This window comes from Plecotus auritus, assembly GCF_963455305.1.
Source record: "Plecotus auritus genome assembly, chromosome: X".
In the NCBI taxonomy this organism is placed as follows: Eukaryota; Metazoa; Chordata; class Mammalia; order Chiroptera; family Vespertilionidae; genus Plecotus; species Plecotus auritus.
In genome coordinates this window covers 59,107,661-59,125,284 of record NC_137784.1, presented here as the reverse complement: position 1 = coordinate 59,125,284, position 17,624 = coordinate 59,107,661, and the positions used below count along the sequence as shown (strand labels likewise).

Genomic DNA, 17,624 nt, shown 5'->3' with positions numbered 1-17,624 from the left:
CCTGGCCCCAGTTAGCCAGCCTATCTTTGCATTGGAGTGGAATGACCCAGAGGGTGGATCCTCAGGACAATTGACCTGGACTAGACTGCCTCAAGGTTTCAAAAACTCTCCCACCCTTTTTGATAAAGACTTGAGCTCAGACCTACTTGCCTTTAGGCAGGAGCATCCAGAATGCACCCTACTCCAGTATGTAGATGATCTTCTACTGGCAGCAGATACTGAGGAAAATTGCCGACAAGCCACTGAAAGGCCTGTTAGGCACCCTACAAGCATTAGGCTACCGGGTGTCAGCCAAGAAGGCACAGTTATGCTCCTCTGACGTCACATACCTGGGGTACAACATTAGCAAAGGCAGACGGACCCTCTCCCTCAGTCGAATAAAGGCAATCTTACGAATCCCCACGCCTACAACCAAGAAGCAGGTTCGGGAATTCCTAAGGGCAGTTGGATACTGCCGCCTGTGGATACCAGGGTTCGCGGAGATTGCTAAACCTCTATACTCAAGTACTGGGGGAACGCAGCCACTGAACTGGACCGAAGTGGAACAACGGGCCTTTGAGGAACTAAAGAAGGCTCTCGTCTCAGCACCTGCCCTAGCCTTGCCAGACGTCATGAAGCCCTTCCACCTCTATGTGAGTGAGGTAAGGGGCATTGCCAAAGGGGTTCTCACTCAGACTCTAGGTCCCTGGAAGAGACCTGTGGCCTATCTGTCTAAGAGGCTAGAGTACGGCAGCAGGGTGGCCAGCGTGCCTCCGGGCAGTGGCAGCCACAGCATTGCTGGTAAAGGAGGCAGATAAGCTGACTCTGGGCCAGGAACTAGCCCTGGCAACACTCCATGCTGTGGAGGCCCTCCTTCGAGCTGCTCCGGAGAGATGGATGTCAAACACCAGGATCACCCAGTGCCAAGCTCTTCTCCTGGACCAGCCCTGTATCCAGTTCCATAAGACACTGGACATCAGCCCTGCCAGACTGCTTCCAGATGATGATCCGGAGGAACCCATTCATGACTGCATAGAGGTAACAGACGCAGTACAAATGGCTTGCCCAGACCTGACAGATGTCCTGCTATCATCACCAGACAAGTTACTGTTCACGGATGGGAGCAGTTATGTTCAGATGGGATCCGATATGCAGGGGCAGCGGTAGTCACCCTGGACCACACCATTTGGGCGCAGTCCTGAATAGGGGACATCAGTACAAAAAGCTAAACTTTTGGCCTTAATCCAGGCCCTTCGATGGGGACACAGTGCCATCCACCGGGAAAGAGGGTTACAAACCTCAGCTGGAAAGGACATTAAAAATAGGGAAGAGATTTTAGCCTTGTTAGAGGCCATCTGGCTCCCAAGGGCAGTTGCAATAGTGCACTGCACAGGACATCAGAAAGGGGAGACAACTGAAGCCAGAGGAAATAGAGCCGCAGACCAAACTGCCAAGGAAGCCACCCAAAAACCAGTGGGGCCTTTACAAGTCTTAGTAACCCTGCCGGACCCTGACCTACGGCAGACCCCTTCCTACACCAAACAAGAGGAGGAATTGGCAGAACAGAAGCAAGCCATCAAAGGACCACATGGTTGGTGGACCCTACAGATGACAGACTGTTGGTCCCAGAGGCTCTAGGTCAGACGTTAGTTGCCCAGTTACACCAGGCTACAGACCTAGGCATCAACAAGACTTCTGAACTTCTGTGAGGCAGGTAGTATATACCAAGCTTAGATAAGGTAATTAAAAGCATAGTCACTAGAAGTACTGTCTGTGCAATGCTAAGCAAGGTAAGAGGGGCCCCCTGGGAATTTGGGCCCCAGGGAAACTCCCCAGGAGAGCATTGGGAGGTGGATTTCACAAAGATTAAGCCACCAGCATCAGGGTAGAAGTACCTGCCAGTTCTCACAGACACCTCCTAGGGTTGGGTTGAAGCATACCCCACTAGGACAGAAACTGCCTCTATTAGTAGTCAAGGAATTATTCCAGGAGATTATACCTAGATTCGGGCTGCCAGTAGTCATAGGATCAGATAACGGCCCGCCTTTGTAGCCAAGGTATCTCAAAGTATAGCTCAAGCCATAGGCATAAATTAGAAACTCCATTGTGCATACTGGCCACAAAGTTCAGAACAGGCATGAGCAGGACTCTAAAAAGGAGTTTAATTAAATTTGTCCTAGAAACCGGTGAAAACTGGACCAACCTCCTGCCCTTCGCCCTCTTATGGGCCAGGTGTACCCCCTACCGGGAAGGGTTTCCTCCCCCTTTTTTGAGATCATGTATAGTAGACCTCCCCCCATCCTTCCCAGGGTCAGGGAGAAACTGAAAACTAGAATTCATAACCATTCCTTGCTCAAGTCCTTACAGGCTCTGCAGTATTCCCAGAGAGCCACCCATAAGCTTGTTTGAAACACACTGCTAGTGCCCACCGCGGACCCTGTACATCCCTTCCAGCCCGGGGACTCGGTGTGGGTAAAGAAGTTCACTGCCCAAGGACTCACCCCAACCTAAAAGGGACACTACACTGTTATCCTGAGCATGCTCACGGCTGTTAAAGTAGACGGCGTCCAGACCTGGCTACACCACTCCCAGCTCCTGCATCAAGAAATGGCCTGGATCCTGGCAACCAGCGGCCTCACCAGTGCCAGGAGCCATGAAAGCAGTTCGGTCTTACTTCCTGGTCAGCCCTACTTCCTGATTGAGCAAGGACTAAGAGCAAGGACAAAGAAAGCCCGCGCGCCCAAGGACCAGAAGAACCCCACACATCAGAATAACCGATCAGCTAGGACAGATACCCAGTCCCCAACCAATCATCCCATGGCAACTCCTTATCCTACCCCTCCCCTCCTGAGTGCTTATATACCACAACACTCGAATAAAAAAACGAGGCTTGATCAGAACCTTGTCTTGCCTCCGTTCTTCGAGTTCCTTGTTTGTTTCATTCTCTTAGGTGGTTCCTGCGTGCCCTCGTTGCTGCCCCGCAGGCCGGGGCATCTGGCGCCCAACATGGGGCACCCTGGGGACCCCCGACGAGAACGTCTACCGGAGAAGCCCTGGCCAGGCACCCCCCAGAGTCGCCGCGAGGACCCCCGAGTGAAGACTCAGCATTAGATCGCCACAGTCTCACCCGCCGTGAGACAGATCGGAAGAAGGTAGGTAGACGATTTTGCAAACAAGATTTCAGAACATTTCACCCCTTTTTGCTCGACTGCTATTATTGGCTCTCTTGGTCGATTCTTTCCTGCCCACTAATAAGCACTCACTTGCCGATTTGGGGAAGAGTGAAGGGTACCCATCTCCGGCTGTGAGAACTCTGATTCACTTGAATTAGTATCGTCGCCCGGCTTTCTTGTCGCGAATTCTCTCCAATTAGATCTACTCTTAAAACCTTGAGCTTGCTTTGAACAAAAGGTCGTTCACCTCACAGACTCAATAAAGGGAATTCCTACTCCCTGACAAGGGCAAAAGGGGTCTTCCCGTCTGTGTGGATCCGTGTAGGCGGATTATACCTACCGACTGTTTCACGCAAGCAAGGGAGTAAAGGGTAGAGTCGAAAACAGAGTAATTCCGCCTGAATCCCTGGGTTGACGGGAAAATTCAGGCTGACCTGGAACGGGGATTATACGTCCCAGAGGCTTACGTGGGGGAAGGAGTCACTCGGAGAGCCATCCAGTCGACCAATAATGGGGAATTCTTTGAGTGCCCATGAAATGTTCCTTGTCGGTGTCAAGATATCCCTCAGAGCGTGAGGAATAAGGGTTAAAAGAAAAGACCTTAGGCAGTTCTTTGAGTTTGTTCATGATACCTGCCCTTGGTTCCCCCTAGAAGGAACTATTAATCAAAAACGCTGGGAACGGGTAGGAGATGCCCTACAGGATTTTTATCGGGCCCTTGGCCCTGAGAAGATTCCCGTTACTGCCTTTTCTTATTGGAACTTAATTCATGAAAAATCCATTCTCAAGACCCTGATATTAAAGAGGTCATCAAAACAGGAGAGGAGATTCTTAAGGAAAACTCATGTCCCCCCTCAACATGCCCTTCAGTCGTTATAGATCTCCCAGGAGAACACCCAGAGACCCTTAAAGACCAAAAACCTTTAAATATTAAAAAAGAACCAGAAAAGCCACAAGAAAAAATCCCCAATATCTACCCCTCGCTTACCTTTAAAAGAGATCATTCAGATCACCTAACCCCCGAAGGACAAGAAACCTTAGATGAGGAGGCGGCTCGCTATCATGATGACCCTTGGCGCCTAACTGCCCCAGCGCTTCAAAGACCGCCCCCCTATAATCCCAATTCCCTAGTTCATCCTTCTCCTCTTCCAGATTTTAACTCCCGTCCATCTGACCCCATCAGACAAGCTAAAATAACCCTTGCTCGAGAAGTTTCTTCTTTAAAGGAAATTTTACAGCAGAAACGAGAGCATGTCCAACTTATTAAAGAAATTCAAGCCCTCGAGGCTGAGCTTTCCACCCTAAGTCCTACCCAACAGAATACTCCTCCCTCAACAAAATCACCCCCCAACAGACGAAAAACTAAAACTAAAGCCCCGCCCCAGGCCCTATCGGCTAAAATACAATGCTAATGAACTTTGTTAAAAAAGTTAACTTTTAAGGCCTACAAGAACATAAATAAATTTGTCTCTGTTATAGAATTTATCCAAAGTGAATGCTTGAAAATAATTATAATTGACTCTAGAATGGAGGAAGGGGTAGACGCCCTTCCCCTAGAAGACAGGTAATCTAGTTTCCTGCCAGGAACCATCTTTGAAAAATGTGGTAATTTACATTAGAATAAACCAAACCCAGTTTTACAGAGCTACTGGCAAATAAAAAGTAAAGTTTAAATTTGCCTCATAAAAAACCTAGAGGACAGAATTGAATCTATTAATTGATTATGTCTTGTATTTTTCTTAAAAATGTAAAGTGTTATTAATCTAGGAAATGCTAAATATATTTGACTTGCCAGCTTTAAAAGTTCAAAGTGCAAATTAAATTGGGAGAAATTATATAGTTGTGGTAATTAAATGTCTAAAGTATAAGAACTTATTTTTGAGAAAATAAAATGTTGTGTTTTCTCTAATAATTAGGAATTCAAAATAAGTTGCTTATTATTGGTCTAATTAAAAAAGAGGATTAATTCAAATTTTTCTATGCAAAAACTAGTTTAAAATCTAATTGATATCTTAAGATAATTATAAAAAGTATTATAATCTTTAAATCATATATGGATATATATATATTTGATCATTTTTTTCCATGTTAAAATTTCAAGGCTTTAACAGAGATGATTCTTGGAAAGCTCCAAGGGCCCGGAGTAATACAAGAAATTTATTCTCTTCTTAAAGGAAATCTTTTTAAATTTAACAGATCTAATATACTTGAAATTGCATGGAAAGCCTTATCAAATAAAAATTAATAAATTTATTTTAAATGTTATGAAGGTTTTGTCCTCTAAGAAGGGCAAAATGAAGTAACTAAATATTTCTTATAATCCAACAGCAGAATTTAAAATGACAAAAAGCCCATAGCTGCCTGCATTCTTAATTAAGCTAAGAGGCGGGGCAACATTTGCTGCTTGTGAATCAGACATAAACATTTACTAAATTTGCTTTGCTTTTTAAATGAAGATACCTACTTTAATTACTTAAATAAATTAGCTTTTTAAATTATAATCAAGGTTTTCAGCTAAATAAAAAGCCAATATTTTTATAAACAATTCTAATAAAGACCAGAAACAGCTAGTGAGATTTTTGTCTGCAATATAAATTTGACTGTCTTTTAAAAGAACGGATTAGACAGCCACCATGATGGCCACATGTCTTGCCGCTCCCCCTGGGGCCGCCATCTTGGAAGCCATAGGGGCCAACCCTTTCCTTTGGAATAAGCCAATGCCTTTGTAAGCAATTTGATTAAGTATTCTAAGAAAGTTACTGAAGGCCTCCCATGATCCCTCTGTATATGCAAATTAGCTAATGGGGATACTCTTAAAAAATAAAAGTCCAGCTTAATAAAAGAGGAGAAATTTGAGAGGCACAGAAAATGTAACTAGACCTTGTCTATACAAAAAGAAATTGACCAGTTTGAAATTGAATTGCCATGGACTAAAAAGCAAAGAATATCCTTACATGATATTATTCTACAATGTCATTATAATTTTTGATATTTTACAAACAGCATATTGTACAATTAATCCAAACAAACTTAAAAATCTAAATTTTTTTTTTTTAATGTTTGGCAGCAATTTAAAAGGGACATGAAAGGATTCAATTCCTTCCACTGTGTGAAAGGCCCCTTGGGAAGGTACTTGAGCATTCTATATTGGCCCTTTTTGTCAAAAGGAACCCTCTTCTCACAATTCAATTGCCCACAGCTGTTGCTTGAGTTTTCAGTTCATTTTGAGGTTGAAACCTCATGTTGGATGGTACCATAGATCTGTCTCTCGCACAATGGCGTGAGCTGGGCCCTCCCTGGAGAAGAAACCTGGGTTCCCCAAGATATATGATCAATGCTGGGGCCCCCCACCAGTGGGGGGATCCCAAGGCAGGTGCTGGGCATGGAGGCCATAGGGGCATAGGCTACCAAGGAGACAGAACTGAACCTTACATCACCCTGCTTGGCCCCGGAGGATGGCTGGTTAGTCAATGACGGGTAAGACTCCTCAAGGGAGGGGCAACCTAAGACAGGCACAGTCGCAGGGGGCCATCAGGAGAGAACTTGGGGGTCAACAGAGGTGTGGCACAGATCCTCACCTCCCCAACATTACAGGGGTTTGAACACTCGCCCCTTCTGAGGGAGGTCTCCTGCCCCATGGCTGCTTTGTGCTTCCCATGCCCAGCTCAGATTGGGACCCAGGCAACAAGAGACTTGGCCCAGCTAAGACTGAGACCCAGGGAACAGAGAAGTGGTTGATGGCAGCTGCCCTATACCTAAATCTAGCCTAAATCCAGGAGTGCTCAGGGCTTTCTCAAGGATGCATATAATCCTTTCCATTAACTAAAATTGTTGTTAAAGTATTAAATTTGACAGTAAAATGGTCAAGTTTTCAGATTAATTTAAATTGGCTAAATGAAATAAGGGAATATTCAAGAAAATCTAGTTGTACAAAAGGCTGTTCCTAAAGTATTAACCAAAATTTCTATTTGTAGTTCATTTCATGGTAAAATTGCTTAACATGCAATGAACCTAAAGCAGTCATATTTTTGTGCAAAAAATTAAAATTTAAAGTTATCAAGACTGCATTATATATTTTCCAAAAGCCTCCTTATAATTAAATAAAAAAAGGAGGGATAGTGGAATAATATTATGTAAGGAAAAATACCTTGTAAGTAAATTACATCTAGAAAAATTTTTACTTTGAAAATTAATTTTCATTTGTTATGCTAACAGCAAGACACCCATGAAAAACACACATGGTGTCAAAATAAGCCAAAGGAAAATTAGTTGGGCAAAAATAAAAAGGATCCCAAGTCAAATTTATAGAAAAGACACCTTTATTAACTTTTGGTCGAGAATATGTTTGTTTATTTTCAGAAAAAAAAAACAACAAAAAACTCCAGGACCATGTGGATTCCTGCAACAGAGAGGAATTAGCAGGAAATAATTCAGCCATGAAGACAAGAGGAGACAGTCGTTACCTGTGGGCTTGGGAAACCCACGGGAGGAGCCGGGTCACTACTCCCTCGCTCCGTTAAAGCCCACTCCCGCTTAAAAACAGAAAGGGAGGAGATGCCGGGAGCCATGAAAGCAGTTCGGTCTTACTTCCTGGTCAGCCCTACTTCCTGATTGAGCAAGGACTAAGAGCAAGGACAAAGAAAGCCCGCGCGCCCAAGGGCCAGAAGAACCCCCCACATCAGAATAACCGATCAGCTAGGACAGATACCCAGTCCCCAACCAATCATCCCATGACAACTCCTTATCCTACCCCTCCCATCCTGAGTGCTTATATACCGCAACACTCGAATAAAAAAACGAGGCTTGATCAGAACCTTGTCTTGCCTCCGTTCTTCGAGTTCCTTGTTTGTTTCATTCTGTTAGGTGGTTCCTGCGTGCCCTCCTTGCTGCCCTGCGGGCCGGGGCACACCAGTGAAATCCCCAGCCTGGGCTCCACGCAGGCCAGAAGGAGACTCGACGCCTGCAGGAGGGGAACTGAACTTCAGTGATGACAGTACTGTTGGGGACCGTGGTACTGGGGGCCTTGCCCTACAGGAACGATGGTGTTTCTATGCCAACAAGTCGGGGATCTTTCGAGATAAGATCAAGACCCTTCAAGAAGACCTACTCAGGAGGAAAAAAGAACTCCAAGAAAATCCCCTCTGGAGCGGACTTAATGGCTTCCTCCCCTACCTCCTTCCTTTCCTGGGCCCCTTATCCGGGTTACTGTTAGTACTATCAATCGGTCCATGCCTCTTCAGGTCTTTAATCAACATGATACAGGCTAGGACCCAGGACCTTAAAATTATGGTCCTCCGGTCCCACTATCAAAATCTAACAATAGAAGAGGAAGAGGCAGAGGAATCAAGGATTTGATTCCCCAATAAGACCAGTAGGGAATGTGGAGGGCAGGAAGGGACTAGACCTCGGGGTCTAGAGTCAGAGTAGAAAAATTTAAAACAACCACTTGGAAAGGTCACCCCCCGCAGGCACTATAGAACTCCCCGTTCCATAAATAAAAGAAATAGTTTCTGCCTGACCATCACTCCCCTACCTGCCAGAGGCATTACAGAGCTGTCTCTGTAACAAACAACCCATATAGGGAAAGGTCCAGTGTAGAACTTCCTCACTGCGCGAGCGAACCATATTAGGAAAAGTCCAGGACAAAGGGGTCCCACATTCGCGGGTCATTCAAAGGGGCCAATCAGGGAATGCCAGGCCAACGGTTATAGAGGGAAGGGGTATAAAGGAAGGGACTGCCCCTTTCAACGGCGCTCTTGCCACGGCACTTGCCTGCTGCTGCGTCAGCTACGGCGGGGCCCAGATTCGAATCTGCAATAAACTTTTCCCTGTTTGATCCAATTGGTCTCGGTGGTCTATCTCCGGGGGACACGCTCTGTTACATGCAGCAGTGTTAACATGGCAGTGTTAACACGGCCGCAGCTCCTTCTTTTATATCCGCCCATTCAGTAGAAGGAACAACCTCTCAATCTTCCAGAGGCTCTTTGTAATGCCCGCGGACGCGTCTCCCGACATCACCCTGGGAATGCGTAGACATGTTATCGTGGTGATGTAGGGAGACACGCCCCTGGAGAGCACAGTATCAGAGCATTAGCTAAAAAGGAGACCAACAACACTGTTCCCACTGAAGTTGATGTTTTAAAGACCAAAAACCTTTCAACCCAGTCTACATTGCCATCTACATCTACATCCCGGGGATAATTTGGAAGTTGCACTAAAGAAAATGTTTAATTTACTGTTTACACATTTTGTTCTTTTCTATTTGTTTTAGTTTTAAATTATTTTATTATATTTAAGTTTAATTTGAAAGGCTTTTGTACCTTTCCTTTGTTAGGCAATTTTATTTTGCCTTTGCCATCTTCAATATAAGGTATATTATTGTGCTATGATTCCTCCATTTTTTGAAGTTTCAAATTATAATAATTAGTGTTTACATTCTTCTTGTTAAAATGTTTGAAATGAATAAAACTATTGAAATAAAAAAAAAAGACCGTACCCTTTTATGTAATGATGTTTACTTTGAATTTATATTAGTTCACACAAACACTCCATCCATGCTTTTGTTCCTGCCCTCCGGTCCAGTTTAAGAACCCATTGTGGCCCTTGAGTCAAAAAGTTTGCCCACCCCTGGTCTAGAGGTTAATATGTGCCCTACAAACTTCCCATTGGTTGGTTCAAAACTTTGGCACTAGCAACATCCATACATTCTTTAGAAATATATTTTTATTAATTTCAGAGAGGAAGGGAGAGGAAGAGAGAGATAGAAACATCAATGATGAGAGGGAATCATTGATTGGCTGCCTTCTGCACGTTGGACCGAGCCCGCAACCCAGGCATGTGCCCTTGACCGGAATCGAACCTGGGACCCTCCAGTCCCTAGGCGAACATTCTATACACTGAGCCAAACCAGTGAGGGCAACATCCGTACATTTTAAACATCAGGGTTCCTGCTCATTTTCCTCACCCTGTGTGTTCAGCCTGGGATCAGGGCCCTTTGTTCTTGTGATTTTTACATGGGACAGGTTGTGGCTGAAAAACTGGTTTCTGCTCATGGGGTTCAGCTGCACCTCTCCATTTCATTCTCCACCTATAGTCCCACCCGTAACTGGCAAACTCCTCATAATTTACAGCATTATGTTCTTACTAGAGGCCCGATGCATGAAATTCATGCAAAGGTAGGCCCTCGCAGCCACCCTGGCTTCGTCCAGAAGGTCGTCTGGACAGTTATTCTACTGTTCAGCCATTCTGTCAATTTGCATATTACACTTTTATTATTATAGATAGCTTGCTTCCCCCCCCCCCCCAAAAAAAGAAAAAACCCACATAAAATTACAGCACAACCATTGGGAATCAAATTAATAACACCTAAAAGTTTTCAATGGGAAATAAATGGGCCATAGTAAATAGAAACCCATCTCATAGTCAAATTATAAAAACTGAAAAGATGTATGTTATGTCCTTAAACTATAAGTAAATGTCATACTAGATGCAAAATATAAAAAAGTGAGACAGGTAACAAAACCTGGATCATGATAGCTTATAGGTTAAAAATTACCCAGAGTGTTTTTCTTAATAAAGACCTATAAGACTTGACTGCCTCCCACTTACCTGCCTTTCACTTTGAAGAAAAAACAAAAATTCAGCCTTGACTTCTATCCAAGGTTAAGGTCTTGCCCCATCCCCACTGGGGCCTTGTTCAGCAAGAGAAAGCTAACACTGAGACTTACGAGGAATGAGCCTTCCTACCTATGGAACCTCTTTATCCAAACAAAAGGTTTTCATAAAGACATCCTTTGCATTAATTATTGACCAAAAAGTGGATGAAAAGGGGCCACATGCTAACTTGACAAGCTCAGGGAAGACCTGCATGGCTGCCTTGCAAACAGACAACTAAAATAACCACAAAAGATGGTCTGAAATTAAAACCTTTTAACTAAAAGCAGTTTATGGTGGGTAGTCATGTCCTCAGCTAGAATCTCCCCTGACAAAGGTCAATTTTCACCCTAATTAATCCTGTCTATTTTCTTTTTCATCTAAAATAACATACCTTTGGAATGTCAGGGTAAAGTCCCTTTCTCCGGACCCCTCAGGGCACAAGCAATGCACCAGAGCAGAGACTACAAATCCTCCCATTGTTATTTTTATCCTGTTAATTGTTGAGTATTAACATTCCTTTATCCACCTATGCAAAAGATGTATATATCTATCATTTTATTTTTTAACCAATCTCAAAGGTTCCCCCCCCCCCCCCCCCCCGCTTTGCTTTCTCCCTGCTTCCTTAATCAGTCACCAATGAATTTCATGTAACCCACTTATGTCTTCTTTTTTGATTGTTGTTGCAGAATTTACCAGGCAACCGGAAAATACACAACGAGTACTCGGAGATTCAGGAAAAACCCTTTATTTAAGGCAGCGCTGCTGGCTCAGGAGATTCGAAGATCCAAAGCCTGAACAGCTAATATAATGAGATCACCCCTTATATATTCCTAAGTTTCTTTGTTTCCTAACTACCGGGCTTTTGTGGTGGGCTTTCATAGCCCCTCCTGAGTCAGTTAGAGTGGGGAAGTTAGATTGTATCTAAATGCCTGGCCTGGGTGGCGCCAGCGACGCCCCCCCACCCTATGTCCAAGCTGCTGAATTCCCTGCCTGTGGCCCCTGAAAACTGGGAGCACCCAGGAAAACAGACTATTGCCTAAGTAAGGGGCAGTGACTTAATTATACTGTAGGCCCATGGTCGGCAAACTGCGGCTAGTGAGCCACATGCGGCTCTTTGGCCCCTTGAGTGTGGCTCTTCCACAAAATACCACAGCCTGGGCTAGTCTATTTTGAAGAAGTGGCGTTAGAAGAAGTTTAAGTTTAAAAAATTTGGCTCTCAAAAGAAATTTTAATTGTTGTACTGTTGATATTTGGCTCTGTTGACTAATGAGTTTGCCGACCACTGCTGTAAGCTAACAAGAATGTGCACTAGGACACCGGTCACTGATGTGACCGGTTGCCCCCTATATTCCTCCTCATTGCAATGTATAAAATAAGGTGAAACACTGCCATTCTCTGGAACATAATCTCAATTCCCCTTTAGATTTTGTTTCCCAGCAATGGTCCACAGTTTGGCTCAAATACACTCACAAAAATTCTTCACATGTTTGAATGTTTCTTACATTGACAAAGAAAACACATTTTTTTTTTTGCCTCAGGCTCTATTATGGCTCAGCACAATATTTAAAATATTTGTTCACCATGGATTTTTGTGTTAATTTTCTTTTCTTTTTTTTTTTTTTTTTTTGCATTTGGAACATTTATTTCAGGAAATACATTTCCAACACTTTGTTATTTATACAAAAAGAGACGGATTCTCAGGAGGCACCTAGCAAAAGGCCACTGTGGAACGCATCCCAGTGAAAGGGAGGATTTTCAGACTCTGGGCAGGAGGAGGAAAGCGTAGGCATCTGTGCGGGGCTGGAGCCTGGTAGGGCGCCCCCGGGGAGGTGCCCCATGTCCCGCTCTGACGCTGGAAATGGACACATCCTTCAACATTGTGATTTTGGCAAAAACATGGCAAGTCAGCAAGTAAACTGTTTCACCAAGGGGTCCTTCCTCTGGTGGGTGGGGAGCAAACACGCGCAGGCGCACACACCAGGGAACGCCTGCAGCCGGGGTCTATCTGCACCCCACTTCTCCCGCTGCACCCCTGTGGTCTGCAGGCAGCCCCACACCCATCCGGAGGCAGGAGGAAGCCCACTGCGCATGTATGCGTGGTCCCTGCTGGTCCCCTTGTGGAGAGAGGCTGAGGGATGCCGGGGTTCTTTTCCCAGCCTTACAAAGGGTTCAGCATTCTGGAGAAAGGGGCTGAGTATAGATGATTAAAGAGTCCCGAGACAAAAGATAATTTTGAAAGGCATTGGGGGTCAGAGGATCTTCAGCAAAAAGGAACTGAAGACTCTCTCCTTGACCAAGGACCCGTGCTTTTATTCAACACAATTTGTCCTAAGGCAAGGTGGAGATATACACTTCAAAGTGTAAGGTTTCAAAGGGTATACAGAAGCATTGTCAGTTTGGGGAATAGCCTACAGCTGTTCAGGTGTTTGGCCAACAGCTGTTCAGGTGTTTGGCCAATAAAATGCCCTGAGCTATCTGGCAGCAAGCAATAATATTCAGGTTTGGAGGAAGTGCCGTTTAGCCGTTTCCAACAGGTAAACTACATATGTGGCTCACTCTTGTTTAGCCGCCCAAGCTTCACCAACCTTTTGGTGAAACTCTTGTAATTACTACATGCTGGAATTGGTTCCCGGCAGAGGGAGCATGGAGGGTCACTTGGCCGTGCTGATGGGAAATCCTGGCTTTTCCCTCTTGGGAGTCTTTACAATGGGTCCTGGGGTGCAGGGCCCAGGCACACGCAGGGCAACAGAAAGTCAAGGCCTCCTGCCTCCCAGCCAGTAAGGGCTTGGCCAGGGGGTTGAGCAGGCATCTGGGGTGGCCTGGGCCTTCATTTAACCAGAGCATCGGGGCCAAATGGATGTCCAGACAGACAGACCTATGCACACTTGCTCAGTCCACAGGCAGGGAGGCAGGGACCAAGGCCACTCGGGACACTGAACAACCCAGCCATGATCAAGAGGCCCCCTTCCTCAGACACCAACCATCACTTCCTCACTCAACTCCCCACCAGACTCACTTGCTTGACCTTCCTAAAATTGGGGGTTGGGGGGAAGGTGCATCTTTTCTTCCTTTGAATCCTCAATCAAATCCCAGCCAGGGAGCCAGACCGCAGAGGGGCTGCACCTGGCCTTATGGGCTGAGAAGAAAGCCAAGGTGGTTGCAGTAATGAATGCTGTGGAAGAAAACCAGGGGTCCAGCGAGTTCTCAGAAGGTGGAGGAGGCACAATACCTGAGCCTGTGGGGGCTGACACAGGGGACAAGAACGCCACCAAAGCAGCCGTTGATGAACCAGAGTATGAGGATGGCCGGGGCTTTGGCATTGGGGAGCTGGTGTGGGGAAAACTGCAGGGCTTCTCCTGGTGTCCAGGCCACATTGTGTCTTGGTGGATGACAGGCCAGAGTCGAGCAGCTGAAGGCACCCGCTGGGTCATGTGGTTCGGAGATGGCAAGTTCTCAATGGTGTGTATTGAAAAGCTCATGCCACTGAGCTCCTTCTGCAGCATTTTCCACCAGGCCACCTACAACAAGCAGCCCATGTACCACAAAACCATCTACGAAGTGTTGCAAGTGTCCAGCAGCTGAGCTGGGAAGCTGTTCCCAGCATGCCATGACAGCAATGAGAGCGACACTGCCAAGGCCATGGAGGTGCAGAACAAGCAGATGATCGAATGGGCCTTTGGAGGGTTCCAGCCCACAGGACCCAAGGGCCTGGAACCACAAGAAGAAGAGAAGAACCCCTACAAAGAAGTTTACACAGACATGTGGGTTGAACCCGAGGCAGCTGCCTATGCACCACCCTCACCAGCCAAAAAGCCCTGGAAGAGCACAACTGAGAAGCCCAAGGTCAAGGAAATTATCGACAAATGCACAAGAGAGCAGCTGGTGTATGAGGTGCGGTAGAAGTGCCGGAACATCGAGGACATTTGCATCTCTTGTGGGAGCCTCAACGTCACCCTGAACACCCTCTCTTCATCAGAGGAATGTGCCAAAACTGTAAGAACTGCTTCCTGGAGTGCGTGTACAGTTCGATGACAACGGCTACTAATCCTACTGCACCATCTGCTGTGGGGGGCATGAGGTGCTCATGTGCGGAAACAACAACTGCTGCAAGTGCTTTTGCGTGGAGTGCGTGGATCTCTTGGTGGGGCCTGGCGCTGCCCAGGCAGCCATTATAGAAGACCCTTGGAACTGCTACATGTGTGGGCACAAGGGCACCTATGGGTTGCTGCGGAGGCGAGACGACTGGCCCTCACGGCTGCAGATGTTCTTTGCCAATAACCACGACCAGGAATTTGACCCTCTGTAGGTTTACCCACTTGTCCCAGCCCAGAAGAGGAAGCCCATCCGGGTGCTATCTCTGTTTGATGGAATTGCTACAGGGCTTCTGGTTCTGAAGGACCTGGGCATTCAGGTGGACTGCTACATCGCCTCAGAGGTGTGCAAGGACTCCATCCTGGTGGGCATGGTGCGGCATCAGGGGAAGATCATGTACGTCAGGGACGCCTGCAGTGTCACGCAGAAGCATATCCAGGAGTGGGGCCCAATTGACCTGGTGATTGGGGGCAGTCCTTGCAATGACCTCTCCATCGTCAACCCTGCCTACAAGGGACTCTACGAGGGCACTGGCCGGCTCTTCTTTGAGTTCTACCGCCTCCTGCATGATGCGCGGCCCAAGGAGGGAGATGAGTGCCCCTTCTTCTGGCTCTTTGAGACTGTGGTGGCCATGGGCGTTAGTGACAAGAGGGACATCTCACGATTTCTCGAGTCCAACCCTGTGATGATTGATGCCAAAGAAGTGTCAGCTGCACACAGGGCCTGCTACTTCTGGGGGAACCTTCCTGGTATGAACAGGCCTTTGGTATCCACTGTGAATGATAAGCTGGAGCTGCAGGAGTGTCTGGAACATGGCAGAATAGCCAAGTTCAGCAAAGTGAGGACCATTACCAGGAGGTCGAACTCCATAAAGCAGGGCAAAGACCAGCATTTCCCCATCTTCATGAATGATAAAGAGGACATCTTATGGTGCAGTGAAATAGAAAGGTTGTTTGGTTTCCCTGTCCACTATACTGGCATCTCCAACATGAGCTGCTTGGCAAGGCAGAGACTGCTGGGCCGGTCGTGGAGCGTGCTGGTCATCCAGAACCTCTTCGCTCTGCTGAAGGAATATTTTGCTTGTGTGTAAGGGACATGAGGGCAAACTGAGGTAGTGACACAAAGTTAAACAAATAAACAAAAAACAAACAAACAAAAAAAACACAACAAAACACAAAGAACATAAGGATGGAGAGAAGTATCAGCACCCAGAAGAGAAAAAGGGATTTAAAACAAAAACCAGAGGCGGAAACACCGGAGGGCTTGGCCTGATGAAAAGGGTTGGGCATCATCTCCTGATTTTTCAATGTTAATCTTTAGTCCTATTTAAAAACAACATCAAGTTCCCTCTCCCCCTACCCCCCCCCCTTTTTTTGGTCAAGTCTTTTGTTTTCTACTCTTTTCAGAGGGGTTTTCTTTTTGTTTGGGTTTTTGTTTCTTGCTGTGACTGAAACAAGAGGGTTTACTGCAGCAAAAATTAATAACAAAACATAGTAACAATACCTTGCAGAGAGGAAAGATTAAGAGAGAAGTAAAAAGGAAATTCTATGGAAATCTATATATTGGTATTGGATTTTTTTTTCACTATATATCTTTTTGTTGTTGTCTCTAGCCTGATCAGATAGGAGCACAAACAGGGGACGGAAAGTAGAGACACACTCAGGAGGCCAGTACCCCTCCCAGCCACTGAGCTGTCTTGCCAGCACCATTCCTAGTCATGCAAAGCAGAACCCAACTAGCAGCAGGGAGATGAGGACACCACAAGACCCTTTTATAGAGTATTTCAGGTGCCTACTACACAGAAAACCTTGAAGAAAACCAGTTTCTAGAAGCCGCTGTTACCTCTTGTTTAGAGTTTATATATATATGATAGATATGAGCTCTATATATAAAAGGTACTGTTAACTACTGTACAACCTGACTTCATAATGGTGCTTTCAAACCGCGAGATGAGTAAAAACATCACCTTCCATGTTGCCTTATGTGCAAAAGGTTTTAATCAAGGATGGAGAGAGGGAGAAGGTCAATCACCATTAAGGTGGCTTTTCCCCTTGGTGTGCCACAGGGTGAAGGACAATTTGGGAACCGTGCTTCCCTGCTTCTCCCTGCCACAAAGCAGTAAGATGAGGTGGTCAGGACCATGGACAGCCGAGAGCGGGATTCATCCAGGATCATACAATAACCTTTTGATTTTTTTTTTCCAAAAAAGGAGACTCCCTCAGCAAGATGGCAGGATAAGGGGTCTTCATTCCAAGGGTAAGGTTTGAGGTGTAGGAAGCGGAGTCAGGGACCCAAGCAAATTAAAAGAGGAAGTTTACTCTGCACTAACGAGCAAGATTCATTACGAAGGAGAGTAGAAACACCAGGATTAGAGGAGGAGGAGAAGGACCCAGCAGGGCTGTCTCGCAGACTGGGGAGAACAGCAACACGTGCAGAGGTGAACACGCCTTTTGAGGGGAGGAACAGGAAGGGGAGGGGCCCAGGGCACTCAGCAAGCGCTGATTTGTGGTTCAATGTCTCGGGGATGTCCCAGCGCAAACGCAGGTTATGTCATACTCCGCCCACCAGTTGGGGGAAGGGAGGATCTATCATTCCAGGCTTTTGGTGATATTAAAAAATTGAGAGTCTGGGCAAGGTCAGGGGGTGAAGGTTCATTTTCCATAGCTATTTCCTGCTGAGAGGGGGCGTCGTCAGGGGCGTCTACCCAGGGTCTCAAAGATTCTG

General features: G+C 46.0%; 1 pseudogene across 1 annotated transcript; it reads left to right on the top strand.

The window, feature by feature from the left end:
• Positions 1 to 12,644: 12,644 nt before the first annotated feature.
• On the top strand, positions 12,645 to 15,990 carry LOC308240133 (DNA (cytosine-5)-methyltransferase 3A-like; annotated as a pseudogene). Its single transcript has 2 exons — positions 12,645 to 12,719; positions 13,902 to 15,990. The product of its transcript is annotated as a DNA (cytosine-5)-methyltransferase 3A-like (transcript).
• The last annotated feature ends 1,634 nt before the right edge of the window (positions 15,991 to 17,624 follow it).